This window comes from Dasypus novemcinctus, chromosome 9 (genome assembly GCF_030445035.2).
Source record: "Dasypus novemcinctus isolate mDasNov1 chromosome 9, mDasNov1.1.hap2, whole genome shotgun sequence".
In the NCBI taxonomy this organism is placed as follows: Eukaryota; Metazoa; Chordata; class Mammalia; order Cingulata; family Dasypodidae; genus Dasypus; species Dasypus novemcinctus.
Genome location: NC_080681.1, coordinates 131,380,807 through 131,405,764, shown reverse-complemented (window position 1 = coordinate 131,405,764; position 24,958 = coordinate 131,380,807). Strand labels below are relative to the sequence as shown.

Genomic DNA, 24,958 nt, shown 5'->3' with positions numbered 1-24,958 from the left:
AAAGGACGTGTTTTGAAAGGACACTCTGTCACCACCATGAGACACGCTCAAGGTGCCAGGGAAATGAATGGCCGGCATTCCCGGCTTCTCGTCCTGCTCAGAGGCATCATCCTGACCCTATTAGGGTGTCCCCGGAAGCTTCCGTGCCCCTCCAGCCCCTGCACCCGACAGCGTCTGAGCACGGCAGGCCCACGAGGCCCGCTCTGGGAGGCTCCTGCCCCCGTCCTCTAGCCGCCTTTGGACCCCTTCTCTGCCTGGGACTCTGGGATGAGCTCTGCCAAGGCCACATGCTAGGCTGGCGTCCGTCTGTCCAGGCTGCTTGGCTGAGCAGGCCCCCGGCCGTCTCCTCGGACACGCCGGCTTGGTGAGGATGGGGACACGTAGTGGGAAGATCCCAGCTGGAGCCCCGCCACCCACTGCCCCTCCGCCCAGCGGTTTACCTGCAGACCAGGGACGGGGCCCCGCAGCAGCGTGACCACTGTCTTGGCCAGAGGAGGATACCAGCCTGGGGACCCTGAGTCGCAGGCTGGGGCTAACGTCGCCCCTGACCCCGTGAGTGGCACAGGAAGCCGCTCGCCGCCCTCCAACCAAAACCAGCGAGAGGCGGCCTTGGCGACGTGGCCGATTTTGCCTAAAACGAATTAAACTGAGCAAAAAGGCCACGGTGAGCAGAAAGCAAAACTCACTTCTGTTGTCTCCCAGGATCAGCGGAAGGAACAACGAGGAAGGAAGGGCCAGCCGCGCTCCAGTGCGCTCGTTCTCTCTCCTGCAGAGAACTTCCCGGAGACTGGAGGCGAGGCCCTGTCGGGGAGCAGGTCAGGGGTGGTGACAGCGGGGGGCCTGCATGGCCTGGGGGGGCTGGTGGCCATGGGGTTGGGGGGCCCAGCAGCCCACCGGCCCTGGCAGCCTGGCCCCTTCCCTCCTCATTTTGGGCCCCCCAATGACTGAAGTTTACTCGGATTTCTCAGGAAATTCCCCCTTTGTTTTCAGGCTTGTTGGTATAAACATGTCCGCGGTGCTTTCACCCCTGAGGCTCGACACCCGTGGCCTCTCTCCCTCGCAGCCACACGCGCCCGTCCCCCGTGGGCTGCGCGCAGCTCTGCGGCCTCCTTGCACGTTAACCAGGGAAGCTCCTGCCTCGGTCCCGCCTGTTGACAGGGCGGGGGCTGGAGACCTGCCCCAGGAACTTGGGGACCGAGGGGGTGGGATTTCCTCCTTTCCCCCATCTTGCCCACCCCTCCCAGGGCTCGGCCTGGCCTTCCCGTCGCGTTTGGGATTTTACGCATTCTGGGGGAAGCTGTCTCCATGTGCCGGCTCTGTCAGGCATTTAAGAGGACGTGCTGTATTGCACGGTCTCATTAATATGAACTAAATACAAATAATAAACACATGGAATTAAAACCTAGAGTATAGGCTATCAGGAAAGAGGAGGAGGGTTGAGAAGAACTGTGGATGCTTAATGTACGTAGAAGTTTTAATTTACTTGACTGTAAAAGTGTAGAGATGGAAGAATTGATGGTAACACATTTAGTGAGTAGCAACTGGTTTATAAATGGGACTGTGACTGAAAAAGGTAGTCTGGGGAAGTATAAGTCAATAGAAAGAAAGCTAAAGAATAATCCAGGGACTGAATAACACAGTGAACCCAGAGGCGGTTGAGAATTGTGTTTAAGGGTACAAATGCAAGAGAGTCCTTCTGTGAGCTAGAGCAGATGTACACCACTACTGCAGGGTGATGGGAATATGGAGAAACATGGGAAAACTACAACTGGTGTGACCTATAGACTGTGGTTAACAACAATACTGTAATATTCTTGCATTAATGCCGAGCTGTACTGTGCTGATTTGAGGTGTATAGAAAGTGTGCCAAATATATGGTATGGACCATGAAAAAAAATAAATAAAAGACGTGCTATATTTTATGCAGATTTTTGCTGTTTCATTCAGAAGGACTTTGAGGTCACAGTGTCCCCCGTGTGGTTGAAAGTGGGGGCTCTTTTTTCTTTCCCAGGCAGTTACTTTGTTTCGTTATTTAATTTTTGCAGGGCAAAACCTGGCTCACGCACGCAGTGGGTTCTGCAAATCGTCCCTCTCCTCAGGGCTCCATACCCGATGCCCACTGGCCTGGCGACCACCCCAGCGGCCCCCAGTTGCCTTCAGCAGGGAGTGGCGCATACCTGGGACGAGAGTGGACGGCCGTGTCCCCCGTGGTTGCATGGGGACCCTGACAGCCTGCTTCCCCTCCTGCTGTGGGAACGTGCGGACACCGTTTGGTGTCCATCTGTAGGTACTTGAAGCAATGCTGCAAAACCATCCTCCAGCGCATACTGTTTGCAGGTGTGCAGATGCACCCACCTGGTAAGTTACTGAAATCAGGCTTGCTGGACCCGGGGTGTGCGTCTGTCAAGATCTGTCAAGGTGCTTCTGTTGGGGTGAGTCCAGTTTCCACCCATCTGTGTGCATGTGTGCTCTTCACCCCCCAGTTTATGGTGGAGACCCCTCAGCCACCTATTCCTTTTTTTTTTTTAAGATTTATTTTATATTTCTACCCCCCATTGCTTGTGCTCGTGGTGTCTGTGTATTGTGCACTTGTCTTCCTCTTTTTAGAAGGCACCGGAAACCAGACCCAGGACCTCCCATGTGGGAGGGAGGCACCTAACTGCTTGAGCTACCTCTGCTTCCTGCTTTGTTGTGTCTCTCATTAAGGTTTTCATCCTCATGTCTCTTGTTGTGTCATCTCGCTGCATCAGCTCACTGTGCCAACCAGTCGCATCAGCTCACTGTCTTGTATTCTTTAGGAGGCGCTGGGGACTGAGCCCATGTGGTAGGCGGGAGCTCAATCACTTGAGGCACATCTGCTTCCTGCACCTGTTCCTTTGTGTTCTCTGACTTGGGGAGGGGCCCAGTGCTTCTGTGGGTCTAAGAGCTAGCACCCCTTCATGCTACTCTGTGTGCACTTGCCCCTTTCAAATGCAAAAACACTGTTCCAGTCTGCTGGTTGCTGGAATCAGTATACCAGAAACGGGTCAGCTCTATACAATGGGATTTATTAACTCACAAGCTTACAGTTCTGAGGCCACGAAAATGTCCAAACCAAGGCATCGTCAGGCAGTGCTTCCTCTACGGACTGGCTGCCGGCGCTCCTGGACTCCTCTGTCCATGGCAGGGCACACAGCGGCACCTGCTGCTCTCTCCTTTCTCCTCTGGCTTTCATTGCTTTCAGCTTCTGGCTTCTGTGGCTCTCGCTCTCTCTCTGTCTTCATTCCATTTATAAAGGACTCCAGTAAGAGGGTAAAACCCACCCTCGGCCGTGCCCTGAATGAAGTAGCCGCATCAAAAGGCCCTTAACTGAAGTGCCCTAGTCAGGAGTTCCCACCCACAGTAGGTCCACCCACAGTAGGTCCACCCACAGTAGGTCCACACCCACAGGAACGGGCTAGCTTTAAGAACCTAAGTTTCTGGGGTCCATTCAGCTTCAAACCATCACAAATGCTTTTTTTTTTTAACCTTTCTTTTTCTGTGAGTTGTGTCCTTGGCCCATTTTCTCAGGCTGTTGTTCTTTTCATATTGATATGTGTTGAGTCAGCCTTTTGTCTATAATATAAATTACAAATATTTTTCCAAGTTTTTCATTTGTCTTTTGACTTTCCCAATGTCGATTTTGCGTTACAAGAATGTTTCATTTTTACGTAGGAAAATGTATCCACCTATATTTATGGCTTCTGGGTTTGGCTTCAAGTTTAGAAAAGCCTGCCCAACTCTGAGGTTAAAAAGAATTCTCCATTCATTTCATCCAGCACTTTCATGGTTTGTCTTCCAATCCATAAACCCAGATGTCCTTCTATTTATTTAACTCTTTAATTTCTTTCAGCAATGTTTTGTAGTTTTCAGTGTATAAGTCTTTTGTCTTCCTGGTTAAATTTATTCCTAAGTATTTTTTTTTAATCTTTGGCAAACAACCACTTTAATATTGTTAGTTAAGTAAAAATAGCCCTAACTTCTGTGTTATCAATGTTAAGTGCAATACAAGCATAAAATTTTATTCAACTGGGGTGTGTGCTTCCTACATTTATGCAGGTTTCCTGATTAAATAAGATAGCATTACATCTACTAGATGTTTACGATGTTGAAGAATGTAAATTTGTGTCTAACCAAATTGCATTATTTTTCTGACAAACTTTATTTCAAGAGTAATTGTGGTTTTAAAAAATAATAAATTATTTATTTTTACTTTTAAACATTTCATTTTGAAATCCATTCAAAATTACGGGACAGTTACAAAAATAATACAAACCCATACAGAGTACTCCAACATACCCCTATTCCCCAGATACCCAGATCCACCAATTTGAACATTTTGCCGCATTTGATGAATTTTGTTGCTATTAGGTTGGTGCAAAAGTAATTGCAGTTTTGCCTTGTTGAAATTTGCCATTTGATATTGGAATACATTGTTAAATAAATGTGGTTATGTACTACATCATTTTAATGTGCATTTATAGTTTTATGGTTTTTTTATTTTTGTTTTTGCTAATGGCTTATTGCTGTTTATTTTATATTTATTTTAGACTATGGAAATGATGTTAGACAAAAAGCAAATTCGAGCAATTTTTTTATTTGAGTTCAAAATGGGCTGTAAAGCAGTGGAGACAACTTGCAACATCAAAAATGCATTTGTCCCGTGAACTGATAACAGTGTACAGTGCAGCTGGTGGTTTAAGAAGTTTTGCAAAGGAGACGAGAGCCTTGAAGAGGAGCGTGGTGGCCGGCCATGGGAAGTCGACAACGACCAATTGAGAGCAATCGTCAGAGCTGATCCTGTTACAACTGTGAGAGAAGTTGCTGAAGAACTCAGGGTCCACCATTCTACCGTCATTTGGCATTTGAAGCAAACTGGAAAGATGGAAAAGCTTGATAAGTGAGTGCCTCATGAGCTGACCAAAAATAAAAAATGTTGTAGTATTGAAGTGTCGTCTTCTCTTGTTCTACGCAACAACAATGAACCATTTCTCAATCAGATTATGATGTGTGATAAAAAGTGGATTTTATATGACAATGAGTGACGACCAGCTCAGTGACTAGACCAAGAAGAAGCTCCAAAGCACTTCCCAGAGCCAAACTTGTAAAAAAAGGTCATGGTGACTGTTGGGTGATCTGCTGCCCGTCTGCTCCACTACAGCTTTCTGAATCCTGGTGAAACCATTACATCTGAGAAGTATGCTCAGCAAATCGATGAGATGCACCGAAAACTGCGAGGCCTGCAGCCAGCATTGATCAACAGAAAGGGCCCAGGTCTTCTCCACGACAACATCCAACCACATGTCACACAACCAGCGCTTCAAAAGTTGAATGAATTGGGCTACAAAGTTTTGCCTCATCTGCCATATCCACCTGATCTCTCTTGCCAACGGACGACCACTTCTTCAAGCATCTCAACAACTTTTTGCAGGGAAAAAACTTCCACAACCAGCAGGATGCAGGAAATGCTTTTCAAGAATTCTTCAAATCCTGAAGCATGGATTTTTATGCTACAGGAATAAACAAACTTGTTTCTCATTGGCAAAAATGTGTTGATTGTAATGGTTCCTATTTTGATTAATAAGGATGTGTTTGAGTCAAGTTATAATGATTTAAAATTCAGGGTCCAAAACCACAATTCCTTTTACACCAATCCAATAAAAGGAAAAGTTTTCGTGTAATTTACGATCACATCGGTTTATTGAGTGATGCATGAATTGAGCAGCTTCCCTTCCAGAAGGTAGACGGGAGCGCCACTGAGGGAGTGGAAAGAAGAGGTTCACAGAGGGCCAAGGAAACTGTTAGTCTGCCAAGGGGTGCTGATGCAAAGTGCTAGAAATCTGTTTGTTTTTATAAAGGGTATTTATTTGGGGTAAAAGCTTACAGCTACGAGGCTTAAAGAGTCCCACTCAAGCCTGCTCTTTCATCAAAGTCACTTGCCATGTGTTGAAGCAAGGTGGTGGGTGATCTCTGCCTGGTCTCTCTTGACTTCCTTTTTTAAAAAAATTATTTCTCTCCCCTTCCCAGCTTTCCCCCCAGTTGTCTGCTCTCTGTGTCCATTCACTGCGTGTTCTTCTGTGACCGCTTCTATCCTTATCAGCAGCACCGGGAGTCTGTATTTCTTTTTGTCACATCATCTTGTTGCGTCAGCTCTCCATGTGTGCAGCACCATTCCTGGGCAGGCTGTATTTTCTTTTGCGCTGGGCAGCTCTCCTAACGGGCGCACTTCTTGCGTGTGGGGCTTCCCTATGCGGGGGACACCCCTGCGTGGCACGGCACTCCTTGCGCGCATCAGCACTGCGCGTGGGCCAGCTCCACACGAGTCAAGGAGGCCCTGGGTTTGAACCTTGGACCTCCCATGTGGTAGGCGGATGCTCTATCCATTGGTCCAAATCCACTTCCCTCTCTTGACTTTCTATGTCAGTCTCTGGCATAGGGCTCATTTCTTTCCAAGTCTTGGTAGCTGCTCAGCTGCTCTGTTCTCTTCAGCTAAAAACTGTCAGGCGAATGATTTATCTCTCCCTGGGGCCCTAGGATCAAACATGACAGAGCTCTCTCTCTCTTCTTGTATCTTCTTGAGTGAGTGCCTGTTTATATAGGCCAGAAGTTCTTAACAAGGGGTCAATGAGTTTGAATTTAAATTTAAAAAAGACACTGTTCTTGTGGGGATGTGTTGGTGTGGGTGTGATATATTTATTAAATAATACACAGTATAGTGTGGACTTAGTAAGGGGTACGTGGTTTTCACATGACTGGCAAAGGGTCTGTGGAACATAAAGGTCAAGAACCCCTGGTACAGGGAGGTGGGTTTGGCTCAATTGATAGAGCATCCGCCTATCAATTGGTCCAGGAGGTCCAGGGTTCAAACCCAGAGCCTCTTGATCCGTGTGGTGAGCTGGCCCACGGTCAGTCCTGATGCACGCAAGGAGTGCCGTGCCATGCAGGGGTGTCCCCTGCATAGGGGAGGCCCATGTGCAAGGAGTGCGCCCCGTAAGGAGAGCCGCCCCGTGTGTCAAAAGCACAGCCTGCCCAGGAGTGGTGCCATACACACGGAGAGCTGTCGCAGCAAGATGGCACAACAAAAAGAGACACAGATTCACGGTGCCGCTGACAAGAATGCAGGCGGACACAGAAGAACACACAGCAAATGGACACAGAGAGCAGACAACGGGGGGTGGGAGGGGAGAGAAATAAATAAAAAATAAATCTTAAAAAAAAATAAAACCCAATACAGGCCCATCAAAGGGGCAGTGACTCAACCTGAGTCACGCCCTACTGACGTGGTCAGATTAAAATCCCTAAATTGATTTTATCAAGTAAACTTAAAACTTTTGAATTTAATGCAGTCAAAGGGTATCTCACCCAAAGAAATAAATTAGTTAACAAACATAACCTTTCTCTTTTCGGGATTCAAAAATAATCAAACTGCCACAGGAACATTCTGATTGGCTGGCATTGTTTCCATTCTACATAAGTGGGTCTTGCCAAGTAGAGAGAAGATATACATTGATGAGTAAGGTATGTTTGTCCATACGCTCTCTCTATTGGACTGAAACTAGTTTTGCAGCCAGCTGGTGCTTATTAGAAACCTGTAGCGTGTGTTCTGTTTTAAGGAAAACTCCTGAAGGTCAATTGTTTTTGTCTTCTGGAAATGTCCTTCTCAGAGAAGGGTCTTCTCCAAAAAATGCCCAATTTATTTTACTTAACACTGTCAGTATATCAACCCATCCATCTGTCCACTTATCTGTCTATCTATAATCCATTTTTTACAGTGTAAAAAGTATTTTTATTATGTGTAGCAAATTATATTAATAATTTTTTATTTACAGAATACAACATGTGATCATTCCACTGTTTAATTATCAAAGTTAACTTAGTTCCTCTGAAGCTTGAATCAAGATGTATCTTTAAGATAGCCCCCTTGAAAGGAATCCACACCTGTTTCCAGTCAGCCTCGTCATAATCCTTTGAGATGGGCTTCTTTTCATCTCCACTGTGTGTGGACAATCTGATGGATACTTCAGAAACTCCCCACCTATTAGAATTCTTAGATCCTAATTTCTTCAAGTTATCCACTTTAGATACTTTAGGATCAGGATTGTTGGATCTGCATGGTTCAAAATTTCGAACAACTTCATCAAGACTTCATCTTATTCACTCCTGTTACCACGCCCAAGATGAGTGGAGACTTGTGGCATATGCTAATACCTGAAACTCCAAGCATCAGGTCCTCAAGAAAAGTCTGAAAAAAAGTCCATTTTGATGTTTTATGTTAACATTAAAAATGCAATTAAAAGTTGACATAGGTATGATTTCCCTATGAACTAATGCTTTTTACTTATTCTACAGTTCTGGAACTAAGGTTTATGGTTATCAATACCCAAACCTTATGCTCTCTTGGGCATCATGCATGTCCCTTCTTATCTGTGTCAAAACTCATACTGAACAATGAGTTCTGGGTTGTGAAAGAGGATTTACTCTTTGCACCTCCCTGTGGGTTTTTGTCTACAAATTAAAAACAAATACAATCAGCAAGATGGCAGTGGAGTAAGGAGCTGCTAGAGTCAGCTCCTGCTGCAGGTCAGTTAGTAAACACCCAGAGCTCTCTGGAGCACCTGTCTGCGGGCTCCAGGAGACCAGAAGAGCGTCCTGCCACATCCTTGAAGGGATGGAAGGAGGAGACTGCGCATCTGCAGAGAAGATTTGTAAGTAGAGTGCTCCACGCAAGGGGGACCAGTGTCCATCCTCCACTGGAGGCACAAGCCACCTTGGGAGCTGTTCCACAGCTGGAATTGAAAGCTCCACTTCCCAAAAACGGAGGAGGAATAGATGGTTGGGGGGAAACAGATGTGGCTCAAGTGATAGAGCTTCTGCCTACCATATGGGAGGACCTGGGCTCAATCCCTGGGGCCTCCTGGTGAGAAAGAAGAAGAGAAAGTGTGCCCACATGGTGAGCCAGTGCCCACATGGTGAGCCAGTGCCCATGCAATTGAGTCACACAACAAGATGATGATGCATCAAAAGAGAGACAAGGGGAGAGTTAAGATGAAGCACAGCAGAAACCAGGAATTGAGGTGGCTCAATTGACAGGGAACCTCTCTCCCCATCAGAGGTCTCCAGGATCAAATCCCAGTGAATTCTAGAGGAGAGAAAATGAGAAGAGAAAACAACACAGACAGCAAAAACAGCAGGGCAGGAGGAGGGGAAGGGGGGAAAATAAATAAATCTTAAAAAAAAAAAGACGGTTTGGCACCAACTTCAGCTACTGAGGAGTAAATTCAGTGGCTAAATTATAACTCTAAGAACAGCTAAAGTTTGAGCCTGTCCAAGTAAGTAAGAGGCGGGGAGCCACTATCTTAACTCCACGCCTGGCATGAGGGGAAGCAGGACAGATGGAAAATCCCAGAGCTGGTGGGGACCAGTTTCTTTCCATCCAGATCAGACTGCAGCTCTAGCCTAGGCCCCAGTGCCACCTCCAACAGGGAGGAAGCTGTGGGGACCTGCGCCAGCCTCTCCACAAAATTATTGGCCAAGCTGTGGAGGCTGGTGATCATACTATTCTGGTGGCATGAGCCACCCCAGGAGCTGTTCTATGGGTGGAACTGGAAGCTCCATTTCCCAAAAACACGGGAGGAGGAGATGGTTGGCTGCCAATTTCAGCTACTATTTAGTAAACTTGGCTGGCTAAGGTATAACCCTGGGAACAGCTGGGGTGTGAATCTGTCCAAGTCAGAAAGAGGCCGGTGGCTGCCATTGTGACTCCGCCCCCAGCCTGAGGGGAAGCCAGGACCAAAAATCATAGTGATGGGAGGAACTGGCTTCTTTCACCCAGATCGGCCTGCAGCCCTAGCCTGGGCTTCAGGCCCGCCTCTGGCAGGGAGGAGGCTGAGGAGCCCTGCACCAGCCTATCCAGGTAACTGCAGGTATCTTTGGCTGGCACAGACAGAAAATCAGAAGTCTACTGGGTCAGCTGCTATCATCTTGGACCCGCACTACATAGATTGCTGCGCACACCTGCAGCTCCATCCCTGCCCCAGGCAGAGGAGAAAGGGGCATGAAGCTTCATCAGTCTCTCTGGGCAACTATAGTCTACACCTGCATGACTTGGATTATTCCACTTTGCCCTACCCCTGGCAAAGGAGAAAGTTGTGAGAAGCTTCATCGGTCCCTGGCGCAATGAGGGCTGCTTGAGCCTCCACAGCTATAGCACTAATTACACCTTGGCTCCTACTGCACAACCAGCAAGGGAGAAAGGGCAGGAAGCCCTAAACTGAAGAGAAAACGCACCCAGAATAAATACTCTAGTAAGCCAGATGCGAAGACACCAACAAAGAATTACAACCCACACCAAGAAACAGGATGATATGACCCAGTTAAAGGAATAAGATAAACATCCACATGACAGAAAGGAGTTGAGGAAACTAATCAGAGATGTTTAAACAAATCTCCTTAATAAATTGAATGAGATGGCTAAAGAGATTAAGGGTATTAAGAAGACACTGGATGAGCACAAAGAAGAATTTGAAAGCATACACAGAAAAACAGCAGATCTTATGGGAATGAAAGGTGCAATAAATGAAATAAAAACAACAACATTGGAATCATATAATAATAACAGGTTTGAGGAGGCAGAAGAAAGGATTGGCAAGCTTGAAGAAATGGCCTCTGAAAGTGAACATACAAAAGAACAGATGAAAAACAGAATGGAAAAATTGAACAAGGTCTCAGGGAACTAAATGACAGCAAAAGGTGGACATGTCATTGGTGTCCCAGAAGATGAGAGGGGAAAAAGGAGCAGAAGGAATATTTGAAGAAATAATGGCAGAAAATTTCCCAACCTTATTGAAGGACATACATATCCATGTCCAAGAAGCAAAATGTACTCCCATATGAAAAAATCTGAATTGACCAACTCTGAGACATACTAATCAGAATGTCAAATGCCCAGGAGAAAATGCCCAGGAGAATTCTGAGAACAGCAAGAGAAAAGCAATGCATAACATGTAAGGGATACCCAATAAGATTAAGGGCTGATTTCTCACCAGAAACCATGGGGGCAAGAAGACAGTGGTCTTATATATTTAAGATACTACAAGAGAAAAACTTCCAGCCAAGAATCTTATATCAAGCAAGACTGTCTTTCAAAAATGAGGGTGAGATTAGAATATTCACAGATAAACAGACACTGAGAGAATTTCTAAGCAAGAGACCAGATTTTCAGGAATTACTAAAGGGTGTGCTAGAGCCTGAAAAGAAAAGACAGGAGAGAGAGGCCTGGAAGAGAGTCTAGAAATGAAGATAATATCGATAAAAGTAACTGAAAGTGTCAAAAGAATGGTGAAAATAAAATATGACAGGTAAAACTCAAATAGTCAGGAATAAACTTAACCAACGATGTAAGGTACTTGCATTCAGAAAACTGCAACTAAGTGTTAAAATAAATTAAAAAAGCCCTAAATAACTGGAAGAACATTCCATGCTCATGGATTGGAAGACTAAATATCATTAAGATGTCAATTCTACTCAAACTGATATGCAGATTCAATGCAATCCCAATAAAAATACCACCAGCTTAAAAAAAGTTGAAAACATGATCATAAAATTTATTTGGAAAGGTAAGGGGTACTGAATAGCCAGAAACATAAAAAGGAAAAGTGAACCCTCATCTCTGGACTTTAAGTCATATTACCTAGCTATAGTGGTAAAAGCAGCATGGTACTGGCATAAAGACAGACATGTAGACCAGTGGAACCAAATTGATGGTTCAGAAACAGATTCTCACATGTACGGTCAAGTGATTTTTCACTATCCTGTCAAACCCACACAACTCAGGCAGAACAGTCAATTCAACAAATGGTGCTGAAAGAATTGGATATCCTTAGCCAAAAGAAGAAAAGAGGACCCCTATCTCACACCTTATCCAAAAATTAACTCAAAATGGATCAAAAACCTAAAAATAAAAGCAAGAACCATAAAACTTGTAGAAGAAATTGTAGGAAAATATCTTCAAGACCTGGTGGTAGGTGGTGGATTCTTAAAGGAGATAAGAGAAGGACTGAGTGGACTACAGATGTTTAATGTGTGTATAAGTTTTAATTAGCTTTACTGTAAAAGTGTGGAAATGTATAGAGTGGATGGTAACACATAGTGAGTAACAGCTAGTTTGTAAATGGGGATGTGGCTGAAAATGGTAGTCTAGGTATGTAAACGCCAACTGACAGAATGCTGAAGAATAATCTAGGAACTGGATAGCACAGCAAACCAAGAGGTAGATGAGAATTGTGGTTGATGGTACAGATACCAGTGTCCTTTGTGAGCTAGAGCAAATGTACATCACACTGCAGGGTGTTGGGAATGTGGAGGAGCAAGGGAAAAATACAGCTGGAGTGACCTATGGACTGTGGTTAGCAGTAATAATATAATATTCTTGCATCTATGTGAAAGATGTACTGTGTTGATAATGAGGCAGTAAGGAAAATGTGAGCCACATGTACACTATGGATATGGTAAAAATCAGATGATATTATCTTATCTGTAGCAAATGTTTCACCACAGTGTGGTGTGTTGATGGAGGGGTGCTGTTTGGGAATTCTGTACATGTGCATGATTGTTTTATAAGTTTACAACTTCTGTCATAAAAAATACATTAAAAAATAATAGGGTGGGTTGGGGGAAAGACACACAAATGTAAGATAAGGACTATGATCAGTAGTAAGATTTTGACAATATTCTTTCATAATCTGTAACAAATGTCTCACAACAATGCAAGGTGTTGGTGGAGGGTTGATGTATGGGACCCCTGTATGATGTTATGCATGTTTGCTTCCTAAGTTCACAACTTTTACTATACACTTAATTGTTTATGTATGTTCATATATAAATGATATAAAGATAATAATAGGGTTGGTTGGGGGAAAATACTTGGGTTAGTAGTAATATTTGACAATGGTCTTTAATCATTAGTTAAAAAGGTTTAACAACAATGCAAGATATTGGTGGTAGGTGAGTTTTGAGAATCCTGTATGATGTTTTATGTGTTTGTTTTGTAAGTTCACAACTATTATTATACACTTATTGTTTAAGTAAGTTTATGTATGAGTGATATACTTCAATCAATTAATTAAAAAAATACAAGTGTCATCAATCCACTTTCTGAACACTTGCATGTAGATTGTATACATCATGCCTCTTGAACACTTGATGTTGCCATGTGCATTTCCTAAGAACAAGGTTAAGTGCAGTTATCAAGTTCAAGAACTTTAACACGGATCGAAAGCTGACCTGCTGTCCATATTCCAGCTTTTCACATGTCCTAATAATGTCCTTTTGAGTCTTCTCTCTTCCCTTCAGTTCCCTTCCAGGATCATGGAGCCTCTAAGGGTCACTGTCTCTTTACTTGCTTTCTTTTCCCTTGTTTTAAATGGTGGGAACATTACACAACAAAAGTCCCCCTCCTCCCATCCCCAGCGCACTGTCCAGTGGGTTCTTCCCACTCACGATGCCGTGGGGCCCTCACCAGCTCCCACCAATGAAGCCGCCCCCTCCCCAAACCGAAACCCTGCTGCCTTAACTCCCGGTTCCCCTGGCAACCTGTACACTAGTTTCTGTCTTTACGGGCTTGCCTATTCTGATATTTTCTTCATAGTTACCATGGGCTTAAATTTAATATTGTAAAACTGTAACAATCTCATTTGCTTTAATACCAGGTTAACCTAAATAGCACAATATAAACTATTTTCTTCTACCTCTCCGCCCTCTACCTGTTGTATAGTTCTTGTCACAGATTATACGTTTATATATTTTAAATCCAAAACCACTGCTTTGTCTCATTACATTTGCCTTCTAGATCCTGTAGGCAGTAAAATGTGGAGTTACAAACCAAAAACAAAATAGCCCTGGCATTTATATTTACCCCTGACTTTACTCTCACCAGAGATCTTTATTTCATCAAGCACCTTAGATCTATTGTCTATTGTCCTTTGCTTCAGCATCTCTTGTAGGGTCGGTCCAGTGGTGACGAACTCTCGCAGCTCTTGTTTACCTGGGGGTGGCTTCATCTCGCCCTCATTTTTTTTTTTAAAGATTTATTTATTTATTTTAATTCCCCCCCCTCCCCTGGTTGTCTGTTCTCTGTGTCTATTTGCTGCGTCTTGTTTCTTTGTCCGCTTCTGTTGTCGTCAGCGGCACGGGAAGTGTGGGCGGCGCCATTCCTGGGCAGGCTGCTCTTTCTTTTCACGCTGGGCGGCTTTCCTCATGGGTGCACTCCTTGCACGTGGGCTCCCCCCACACGGGGGACACCCTTGCGTGGCACGGCACTCCTTGCGCGCATCAGCACTGCGCATGGCCAGCTCCACACGGGTCAAGGAGGCCCGGGGTTTGAACCACGGACCTCCCATATGGTAGACGGACACCCTAACCACTGGGCCAAAGTCCGTTTTCCCTCGCCCTCATTTTTTAAAAAAGATTTATTTATTTATTTATTTATTTCTCTCCCCTTCCCCGCTGCACTTGTCTGTTCTCTGTGTCTATTTGCTGCGTGTTCTTCTTTGTCCACTTCTGTTGTCAGCAGCATGGGAATCTGTGTTTCTTTTTGTTGTGTCATCTTGCTGTGCCAGCTCTGTGTGTGGGCGGCGCCATTCCTGGGCAGGCTGCACTTTCTTTCGGGCTGGGCGGCTCTCCTTACGGGGCGCACTCCTTGTGCGTGGGGCTCCCCTACGTGGGGGACACCCCTGCATGGCAGGGCACTCCTTGCGCGCATCAGCACTGTGCGTGGGCAGCTCCACACGGGTCAAGGAGGCCGGGGTTTGAACTGTGGACCTCCCATGTGGTAGATGGATGCCCTATCCATTGGGCGAAGTCCTCCTCCCTCTCCCTCATTTTTGAAAGACACTTTTGCCAGATATGGAATTCCGTGTTGGCATTTTCATTACTTGTATATGTCATCCCACTGCCTTCTTGCCTCCGTGGTTTCTGATGAGAAATAGGCACATAATCTTATCGAGAGGCCGCTGTACGTGCCATGTTTTTTCCCTCTTGTGGCTTTCAGAATTCTCTATCTTTGGTGTTCAGCAGTTTGACTGGAATATGCTGTGCAGAAGTCTATTTGGGTTCACCTTGTTTGAAGTTTGTTGACAATCTAAGACATGTACATTCACATCTTGCTTTAGATTCGGGGATTGTTCAGCTATTATTTCATTGGCTATTCTCTGTGCCCCTCCTCTTCGCCTGCGTCTTCCACTAGGTGGCGTCCCACAGGCTCCTCAAGCTCTGCTCGCTTTTCTTCCTTCCACTTCTCAGGCTGGATGATTTCAAGTATCTCATCTTCAGGTTCACACATTCTTTCTTTTTTTTTTTTAAAAAAAAAAAGGTTTATTTATTTATTTGTTTCTCTCCCCTTCCCCCCCACCCCGGTTGTCTGTTCTCTGTTTATTTGCTGCGTCTTCTTTGTCTGCTTCTGTTGTCGTCAGCGGCAAGGAAGTGTGGGCAGCGCCATTCCTGGGCAGGCTGCACTTTCTTTCGCGCTGGGCGGCTCTCCTTACAGGGTGCACTCCTTGCGCGTGGGGCTCCCCTACACGGGGGACACCCCTGCATGGCAGGGCACTCCTTGCGCGAATCAGCACTGCACATGGGCCAGCTCCACACGGGTCAAGGAGGCCCGGGGTTTGAACCACGGACCTCCCATGTGGTAGACGGACGCTCTAACCACTGGGCCAAGTCCGCCGCCCCTTCTTGTGTCTCTTGTTGCATCATCTCATTGCACCTGCCTATCATGCGAGCTCACTGTCTTGATCGTTCTCTTTAGGAGGCATCAGGAACCATTGCTCGCTGCTTTGTTGGGTCTCTCATTATGCTTTTCTTCTTGTGTCTCTTGTTGTGTCAATTTGCTATGCCTGCCCTTCATTCTTTAGGAGGCACTGGGAACCGAACCAGGGACCTCCCATGTGGTAGGCGGGAGCCCAATCACTTGAGCCACATCCACTTCCCTGGTTCATTTTCATAATTTCCACCTCTTTATTGATATTTTCTTTGTGTTCTTTTATCATTTTCCTTATTTCCTTTAGAGTTCTTTGTCTATATATTAGTTCTCTGATCATATTAAGGACTTTTTTTTTTAATCTCTGTTTGGAATGTCTCAGGTCTAATCCTCCTCATTGATGGTTTCTAATGCTTTAATTTTCTCCTTTGCCTGGGCCATTGCTTCCTGTTTCTTTGTATATTTCGCAATCTTTTGTTGAGACTTGGACATTTTGATATTTTAGTGTGTTATAACTGGACTTTAGCTCTGGGGCATTAGTCCTTTAGCTTGTATCCAGCTAGAGCTATAACAAGGCTTTCCTTGAATGCCAGGAGCTAGCATTAAAAAAGAGAAAACCCCTTCCCAGTCTTTGCCGACTAACTTGTGCAGAATGCACTACCTCAGAGCTTATCATAAATGAGTTTAGAGAACAGTTGCAGCACAGCACAGGGGCCTCTCTGATCCCTTCTGCACAAGGGTCTTGTCTTGGGCATGTGCATTTGGCCCTAGGAGTCCCCCATTTAAGGGGATCCAAATTTCCCCCCTTCCCTAGGAAAGTGTCCTCCCAGTCCTGGGCACTGCAGGTGTGTCCTGCCGCCTGCAGTCCCGTGGCCCAGGAGCCACTTGCCTGCTCGCCCGCAGCGTCCTGTACGGGTCGGTGAGCCGCCTCCTGCGCGAGTCCCTCGGGCCACCCAGAGAGCCTGGGCTGGACAGACAAGCCCCAGATGTGCACGAGGGCCCCTCTGCCCCCTCTGGCACCGGGATGCGGGAGCCGCACTGGGAGTGTGGGCTGGCTCTGCCCAAACCAGGGACCTCCGGGGAAGGGGCAGCCGGGGCGCCACGAGGGTCTCCTGCTGTTAAGTTGCCTTTTTCTTGATTCAGTCCGTGCCCTGTTACTGCAGTCACATAATTGCTTTCTGGGACTTTGAGAAAGATGTTTCTACCAGTTCTTGCTGGTTGTTCGAAGTTTCTGTGGGGACAGAGGTCCAAGGTGTCTCAGTTTGCCATAGTGATTGGGGCCAATTAATTTATTTTTAATTGTAGTAAAATAAAAGCGGACAATTCTTTAGCATAAAGCTTAATGACAATACTGTGAAATTTTCACCACTGTTTCCAGACTATCTTCATCATTCCAAACCAAAACCCATACTCATTTAACAATAGCTCCCCATTCCCTCCTCCCCCCACCCCTGATACCAACTGTTCTGTTTTCTGAATAATCTTACATTGTATGGTCATAGCACATTTTGTTCATCCATTCTTCTGTTGATGGACACTTACATTGCTTCCATCTTTTGGAATAATTCCACTAGGAATATTGGTGTGCCAATATCTGTCTGAGACCGTGCTTTTAGTTCATTGGGGTATACGTTCAGAGGTGGAATTGCCAGGTCCCATGTAATGGTGATGGTGAGGCTAAAGTGTCAGCTCAGTCAGGTGATGGTGCCCAGTTGTCCGGTCAAGCAAGCGCTGGGCTCACTGTAACACAAGGGCATTTACGGGCTTTAGCCACCAGTGAGTTTACTGCATCGATGGCTGATTATGTCTTCGCCAACCAGGGAGATTCCAATCAGCAATGAGTGATGCTTTGTCCAATCAATTGAATGCCTTAAAAGGAAAGTGATTTCAGCATTCAGAGAGAATTTCCCAGCTTGTCTTTGGACAGCCAGTGTCTCCTGGAAACTCATCAAGGACCCTCACTGGACTTTCATCGGACCCCCTGGTTGCACCTGCCTGCAGAACCTGGACTTGTGCATCCCACGGTCACGTGAGAGACTCTTACAAATCACATACTATTTACAGATGTCTCCTGTTGATTCTGTTTCCCTAGCGAATCCTGACAAATACAGCAATTCTATGTTTAACTGTCTGAGGATCTGCCAACCTGTTTTCCACAGCAACGGCACCATTTTATATCACCACCAAAGATGTGCAAGTCTTCCTATTTCTAGTACTCTTGCCAATGCTTGTTATTTTCAGTTTTTAAAATAATATAATAGCCATCCTATTGAGTATAAAGTGCTATCTCTTCAAAGTTTTCATTTATAGTATATTTTTTCGCATTCTACAGGTTGCCTTTTCATTTTCTTGATAACGTTCTTAGACGCACAAAAATTTTTAATGTTGATGAAGTCCATTTTTTGTTTTCTAGCTTGCTAAAAATCTTAAATTCCAGTGCCTACTCCAAGGTCCTGAATGTATTTACCTATGTTTCCTTGTAAGAGTTTTATGGTATTAGCTCTTTTTGTTGTTGTTGCTGCGTCATCTTGCTGTGTCAGCTCTCTGTGTGTGCAGCGCCATTCCTGGGCAGGCTGCTCTTTCTTTCGCGCTGGGCGGCTCTCCTTATGGGGCGCACTCCTTGCGCATGGGGCTCCCCTACATGGGGACACCCCTGCGTGGCAGGGCACTCCTTGCGCGCATCAGCACTGCGCATGGGCCAGATCATCACAGGTCAGGGAGGCCTGGGGTTTGAACCGCGGACCTCCCATGTGGTAGGCGGACGCCCTAACCACTGGGCCAAGTCCGCTGCCCAGTATTAGCTCTTATATTTATGTTGATCATTCTGAATTAATTTTTGTGTCTGGTGAGAGGTAGGGTTCTAAGAGTTTTTTCTGGTGGATTGCTTAGTGTTTTCTAAATATAAGATCACGCCATCTCCAAATAGTTATATATTTCTTCCTTTACAGTTTGGATGCCTTTTATTTCTTTCTCTTACCTAATTGTTCTGGCTAAAACTTCTAGTACAATGTTGACTATAAATAGCAAAAATGGGCATCCTTGTCTTGTTCCTTACCTTAGGGGGAAAGTTTTAGACTTTTCTCTTAGGATATGATGTTAGTTGTGGGTTTTTTCCTATATAGCCTTCAATATGTTGAAAACATTCCCTTCTATCCCTAGTTTTCTCAGTGTTTTTGTCATGAAAACGTGTTGAATTTTGTCACGTGCCTATTGAAGTAACTGTATTTGTTTTTCCCTTCATTCTAATGGTGTGGTGTAGCACATTCATTGCTTTTTGTATGTTGAATCACCCTTGCATTCCAGGGATAAACACGACTTGGACATGGTGTATAATCCTTTTACGTGCCGTGGATTCAGTTTTGCTGTGCGTTTTTGCATCTATATTAATAAGTGTCTTAGTTTGCCAAAGGTTGCTGATGCAAAGTACCAGAAATGAGTTGGCTTTATAATGGGAATTCTATTTGGGGTGAAAGCTTACAGATCCAAGGCCATGCCATGTCCAAGTCAAGACACTACCAGAGATACCTCCTCACCAAAGTCCTGGTGATCCTGGTGTGTCGTTATGTGGCAAAGCAGGATGGCCGCCGATCTCTGCTGATGTCCCCGCTGTCCCCTCCAGGATCTACCATCTCTGGAGCCCAGCTGTGGGCAGCCAGGCAGAGGGCTTGTCTTTTTCTGGGCTCCCTCTCTCAGTCTCTTGGGGCTTCTTTGCATTTCTGCAGCTGTGGTCGAACCTGGAGTCCTTTCTCTCACATGGCAGGATCAAAAATGGCAGCACTTCCTTTTCCTGTGTGTGTGTGTCTCTTTTTGTGTCTCTGTTTCTATCAGACCCAGGAAAGGGTGGAGACCCAACCTGAGTCAGCCTCACTGACTTAGTCCAACCAAAACAGTCTCACACCCACAGGAACGGATTAGTTAAAAAACGTCATCTTTCTCTTTTTGGGTTCATTAAAGAACTTCAAGCTATCACACTAAGTGATATTGGTCAGTGGTTCTCTTTTCCTTTGTATTTAAATTTTATTTTATCGGATAGCTGTGTAGTCACCCCAGTTCTTTTTTGGTTACTGTTTGTGTGGAATATCATTTCCCAACCTTTCACTTTCAGCCTACTTACATCCTTGTATCTAAGGTGAGTCTCTTGTGAACAGCATATAGATGGTATATACTGTTTTATCCATTTTTCAGTCTCTGTCTTCTGACTGGGGCATTCAAGGCATTAACATTCAAGGTTATAACTATAAAGGCATTATTTACTTCGACCATTTTATCCTTTGGCTTTCCTATTTTACTTTTCATTTTTAGATTTTATTTGTTTATTTCTATCCCCCCACACTCGTTGTTTGCATTTGCTGTGTCTGTTTGTCTCTCTTGTTTCTTTAGGAGGCACCGGGAACTGAACCTGGGACCTGTGTGCGAGGGAGGCGCCTAATTGTTTGACCCATTCCTTGCTTTGTTGTGTCTCTCATGATTTACCTTCTTGTGTGTCTTCTTGCCTCATCTTTTTGTGCCAGCTCGCAGTGTCTGCCCATCAGCTTGCTATCTTGCTTGTCCTCTCTAGGAGGCACCAGGAACCTCTGTTCCCTGCTTCTTTGCGTTTTTCATTATGTATTTCTCTTTGTGTCTCTTATTGCATCAGCTTGCTGCACCTGCCTGTTGTGCCAGCTCACTGTCTCTTTATTTTTTCCTCCTCCCTCTCCCCCCAAGTGGTCTGTTCTCTGTGTCCATTCTCTGTGTGTTCCTCTGTGTCCACTTGCATTCTTGTCAGTGGCACTGGGAATCTGTGTCTCTTTTTGTTGCATTACCTTGCTGCATTATCTTGCTGTGTCAGCTCTCCATGTGTACAGTGCGACCCTGGGCAGGCAGCACTTTTTTCACACTGGGCGGCTCTCCTTATGGGGCGCACTCCTTGCATGTGGGGCTCCCTCACATGGGGGGCACCCCTGCGTGGCATGGCACTTCTTGCGCGCATCAGCACTGCACGTGGGCCAGCTCACCACATGGGTCAGGAGGCCCTGGGTTTGAACCCTGGACCTCCCATGTGGTAGGCAGATACTCTTATCAGTTGAGTCAAATCCACTTCCCTCAAATGTTTTTTTGATCTCACATATTGAGTCTTTCATTCCCATGAGTTGTTACTTTTCTGTTTAGGATTTCAAATTCTTCTTTGCACTTACTCAATGTCTTCTTTTTTTTTTTTAAGATTTATTCATTTTCCTGTCCCCCTCCCCTGCCCTGCTGTTTTTGCTGTCTGTGTCCATTCCCTGTGTGATCCTCTGTATCTATTTCTCTCTCTTTTTTGTCTTCTCTTCTCATCTTTCTCCTCTAGGATTCAGAGGGATTCGATCCTGGGTACCTCTGATGTGGAGAAAGGTTCCCCGTCAATTGTGCAACCTCAGTTCCTGGTCTCTGCTGCGCTTCACCTTGACTCTCCCCTTTTCTCTCTTTTGTTGCATCATCATCTTGCTTCATGACTCACTTGTGTGGGCACTGGCTCACCGTGCGGGCACTCAGCTTGCAGCATGGGCACTTGGCTCACCACACAGGCACTGGCTCGGCATGCAGGCACTGGCTCACCACATGGGCACTCATGTGGGCACTTGGCCCCCTGCGTGGGCACTGGCTCACCATGCAGGCATGCTTTCTCTTCTTTTTCACCAGGAGGTCCCAGGGAATGAACCTATGTCCTCCTATATGGTAGGTGGAGGCCTTATCACTTGAGCCACATCCACTTCCTTCAATGTCTTCTTTTTTTTTTAAAAAAAAAAATTATTTCTCTCCCCCCCACCTCCAGTTGTCTGTTTTCTGTGTCTATTCGTTATGTGTTCTTCTCTGTCTGCTTGTATTCTTGCCAATGGCACCAGGAATCTGTGTCTCTTTCTGTTGCTTCATCTTGCTATGTCAGCTCTCCATGTGTGCGGTGCCATTCCTGGGCAGGCTGCACTTTTTCCATGCTGGGCAGCTCTCCTTACGGGGCGCACTCCTTGTGTGTGGGGCTCCCGTACACGGGGGACACCCCTGCGTGGCAGGGCACTCCTTGCGCACATCAGCACTTCACATGGGCCAGCTCCACATGGGTCAGGAGGCCCTGGGTTTGAACCTTGGACCTCCCATGTGGTTGGTGGATGCCCTATCCATTGGGCCAAAACCTTCAATGACTTCTTGATGTCATTTATCTCTCTCTCTTTTTTTAAGATTTATTTTTATGTATTCCCCTCCCCTGCCCTGTTCCCCCCATTGTCTGCTCTCGGTGTCTCTTTGCTGTGTGTTATTCTGTGTCTGCTTGTCTTCTCTTTAGGCAGCTCTGGGAACTGATCCTGGGATCTTCCAGAGTGGGAGAGAGGCGATTACTCTCTTGCGCCACCTCAGCTCCCTGTTCTGCTATGTCTTCTTATTTTCTCTCCTCTGTGTCTCTTGCTGCATCATCTTGCGGCAGCAGCTCTCAGTGTCGGCCGGCACTCCTGCGTGGGGTGGCTTTCCTGTGCTGAGTCGCATTCCCACGCAGGGGGGCACTCCTGCGTGGGGCGGCATTCCAGCGCGGGGTGGCACTCCATGTGGGCCAGCTTGCCTTCACCAGGAGGCCCTGGGCATTGATCCGTGGACCTCCTATGTGGTAGACGGGAGCCCAATTGGTTGAGCCACATCCATTTCCCTCATTCATCTCTTTAACCGTATTGTCTTTCAACTCATTAATTTGATTTTGTAAATTTGTGCGCATCTTGCTGATTAGTTCTCTCACATTCTGCATTTCTTCTGGGGCTTTGATATATTCCTTTGCTTGGGCCATGTCTTCTATTTTCTTAGGATGGCTTTTGATTTTTTGCTGATATCTAGGCATCTGGTTGGGATGTAATTTACTCAATGCTCAGTTTCTTTCTCTTTTGTAGGGATCTAGTGGCAGGAGGCTGTGTGTTACCACTGCTCTTTTGATTCTTAGCTCAACCTGGATTGTTAGGATTGTCCTGCTGGTTGCTCAAAACTGGGCTCTGGACCCAGAAATTGGTGGTAGAGTCACTTCCTAGGGCCTTGGGGAGGGAGGCTATGGAGACGAGATGGAAAAAGCCTTTCCTGCTTATTTTTAATTTTCTCACGTGAACTTCCTTGCTCTGCCAGCAGATGGCGCGCTTGGGCAGTTCTCAGTTCAGTGCCTGGTCAGAGTGTGTCTGTTGCAACACAGACAGGATCTTTGCGTGGAGCTTCCTGCCTGGAGGCTAAGAGCCTGGTAATTCAAACTTCCTCTGATGAGTCCTCCAGCCTTCTCTGGCAGCCCCCTCCCTTTTCCTGGCTAGGAAGTAATTTCCCTCCCCTCTGAGTCCTCAACAATCAGTCCCTCTTAGCAGAGGAGGAGATTGGCCGGTCGTGTGTCTTCAGTGCTTTGCTGGCTCCAAGGCAAGCGCGGCCCAGCCCCACCCGGCCTGGAAGGGCCCTGGACACAGCTGGCCAGATTGTGGGTCAGAAGCCGAGTCAGCCTTAGGCTGTGTCCCTCTCTCCCCCTCTCCTGGGGTGGTCATCCCCGGAGCCCCTTTGTCTCTAACCCCAGGCTCAGAGGCTGGAGAATTCTAAAGCGGCTTTAGCGTTGTGTGTGTGGGGAGGGTGCTGGCAGCAGCTACCCCTGCTGGTTTCAACTCACTTGCAATTCTCCTCCTTTGTCCCTCTCCTCTGGGCGATGCCCAGCCTTCCCCTGGCACCCTGAACCCTAGAAGATCTTTTTCTAGGCTGTTTCAGCCTGTCCTCTAGCTGTTTTTCTATAGAAGAGAGTCCATGTCTTTCTAGTCTATTCCCAAGTGTTACAATTTATATAAATGGAGTCAAACAATATGAAGTACATTGTTTCTAGTTTCTGTCACTTAGGATAATTCGTTTTAAAATAATTGATGAAAATATTAATACATTATATGACTCACTACAGTCCATAGTTTGCTTTAGGTGTATTTTTGCCCAAATACTTCCCTATTATTAACATCTTGTGGTATTAACACATGTTTGTCCTGATTGGTGGAAGAACGTCTTACCTCTGTACTATTGACCACACCCACGGCCACGGCAGGGCTCGCCGTGCTACGCAGTCGCGTCTCACCCTCTAGCTTTCCTTCTGGTGACATTCGCCACTAAACTTCACCTTCAACCACAGTCATACCCCACATTGACACTGCTAATTGCATTCACTCTACTGTGCTATCATCACCTCTATTCCATTCCAAACATTTACAATCAATCTTGCTACAAATTCTGCACAAATTCAGCCTCTGCTTTCCATTCTCTACCCTAATTGTATCTTCTGGTGGCCAATCTTCTAGCTATTAACTCCATGAGTGTACTTATTATATTTAGTTCATCTTAATGAGATGATATAATATTTGCCCTTCTGTGTCTGGCTTGCTTCACTCAACATAATGGCCTCAAGGTTCATTCAGAGTGTCATATGTATCACAGCTTCATGTTTTCTTACAGCTGAATAATACTCCAGGGTATGTGTATATTACATTTTGTTTGTCCACTCGTTGGTTGACATATACTTGGGTTATTTCTATCTTTTGGCAATTATGAATAATGTCACCATGAACATCTGTGTGCAAATATCTGTTTGTGTCCCTCTTTTCAGTTCTTCGGACTATATTCCTAATAGAGGAACAGCTGGATTATATGGCAATTTAATTTTTTAATTTAAAAATTTTTTATTGCTGTTGTGTCATCTTGCTGCATCAGTTCTCCGTGTGTGCGGCGCCACTCCTGGGCAGGTTGCACTTTGTTTCACACTGGGCGCCTCTCCTTAAAGAGCCCACTCCTTGCACGTGGGGCTCCCCTACGCGGGGACACCCCTGTGTGGCATGGCACTCCTTGCACGCATCAGCACTGCGTGTGGGCTAGCTCCACACGGGTCAAGGAGGCCCAGGGGTTTGAACCACGGACCTCCCATGTGGTAGATGGACGCCCTATCCACTGGGCTAAGTCTGCTTCACTGGATTTTTTTTTAAACAGTGGTTAGTCTAACAGTTGTGAAATGATATCCGTTATAGTTTTTTTTTTTAAGATTGATTTTATTTATTTATCCTCCCCCCTTGTTGATTGAGCTCACTGTCTGCTCACTGTGTCCATTTGTATCTGCTCGTCTTCTCTTTAGGAGGCACTGGGAACTGAACCTGGGACCTCCCATGTGGAAGAGAAGCGCTCAATTGCTTGAGCCACCTC

At 45.8% G+C, this 24,958-nt stretch overlaps 1 non-coding gene across 1 annotated transcript; it reads right to left on the bottom strand.

The window, feature by feature from the left end:
* Positions 1-8,427: 8,427 nt before the first annotated feature.
* LOC111761889 (small nucleolar RNA SNORA40) lies at positions 8,428-8,560 on the bottom strand. The gene has a single exon (XR_002795129.2). It is a non-coding gene; the product is annotated as a small nucleolar RNA SNORA40 (small nucleolar RNA).
* Positions 8,561-24,958: the final 16,398 nt, after the last annotated feature.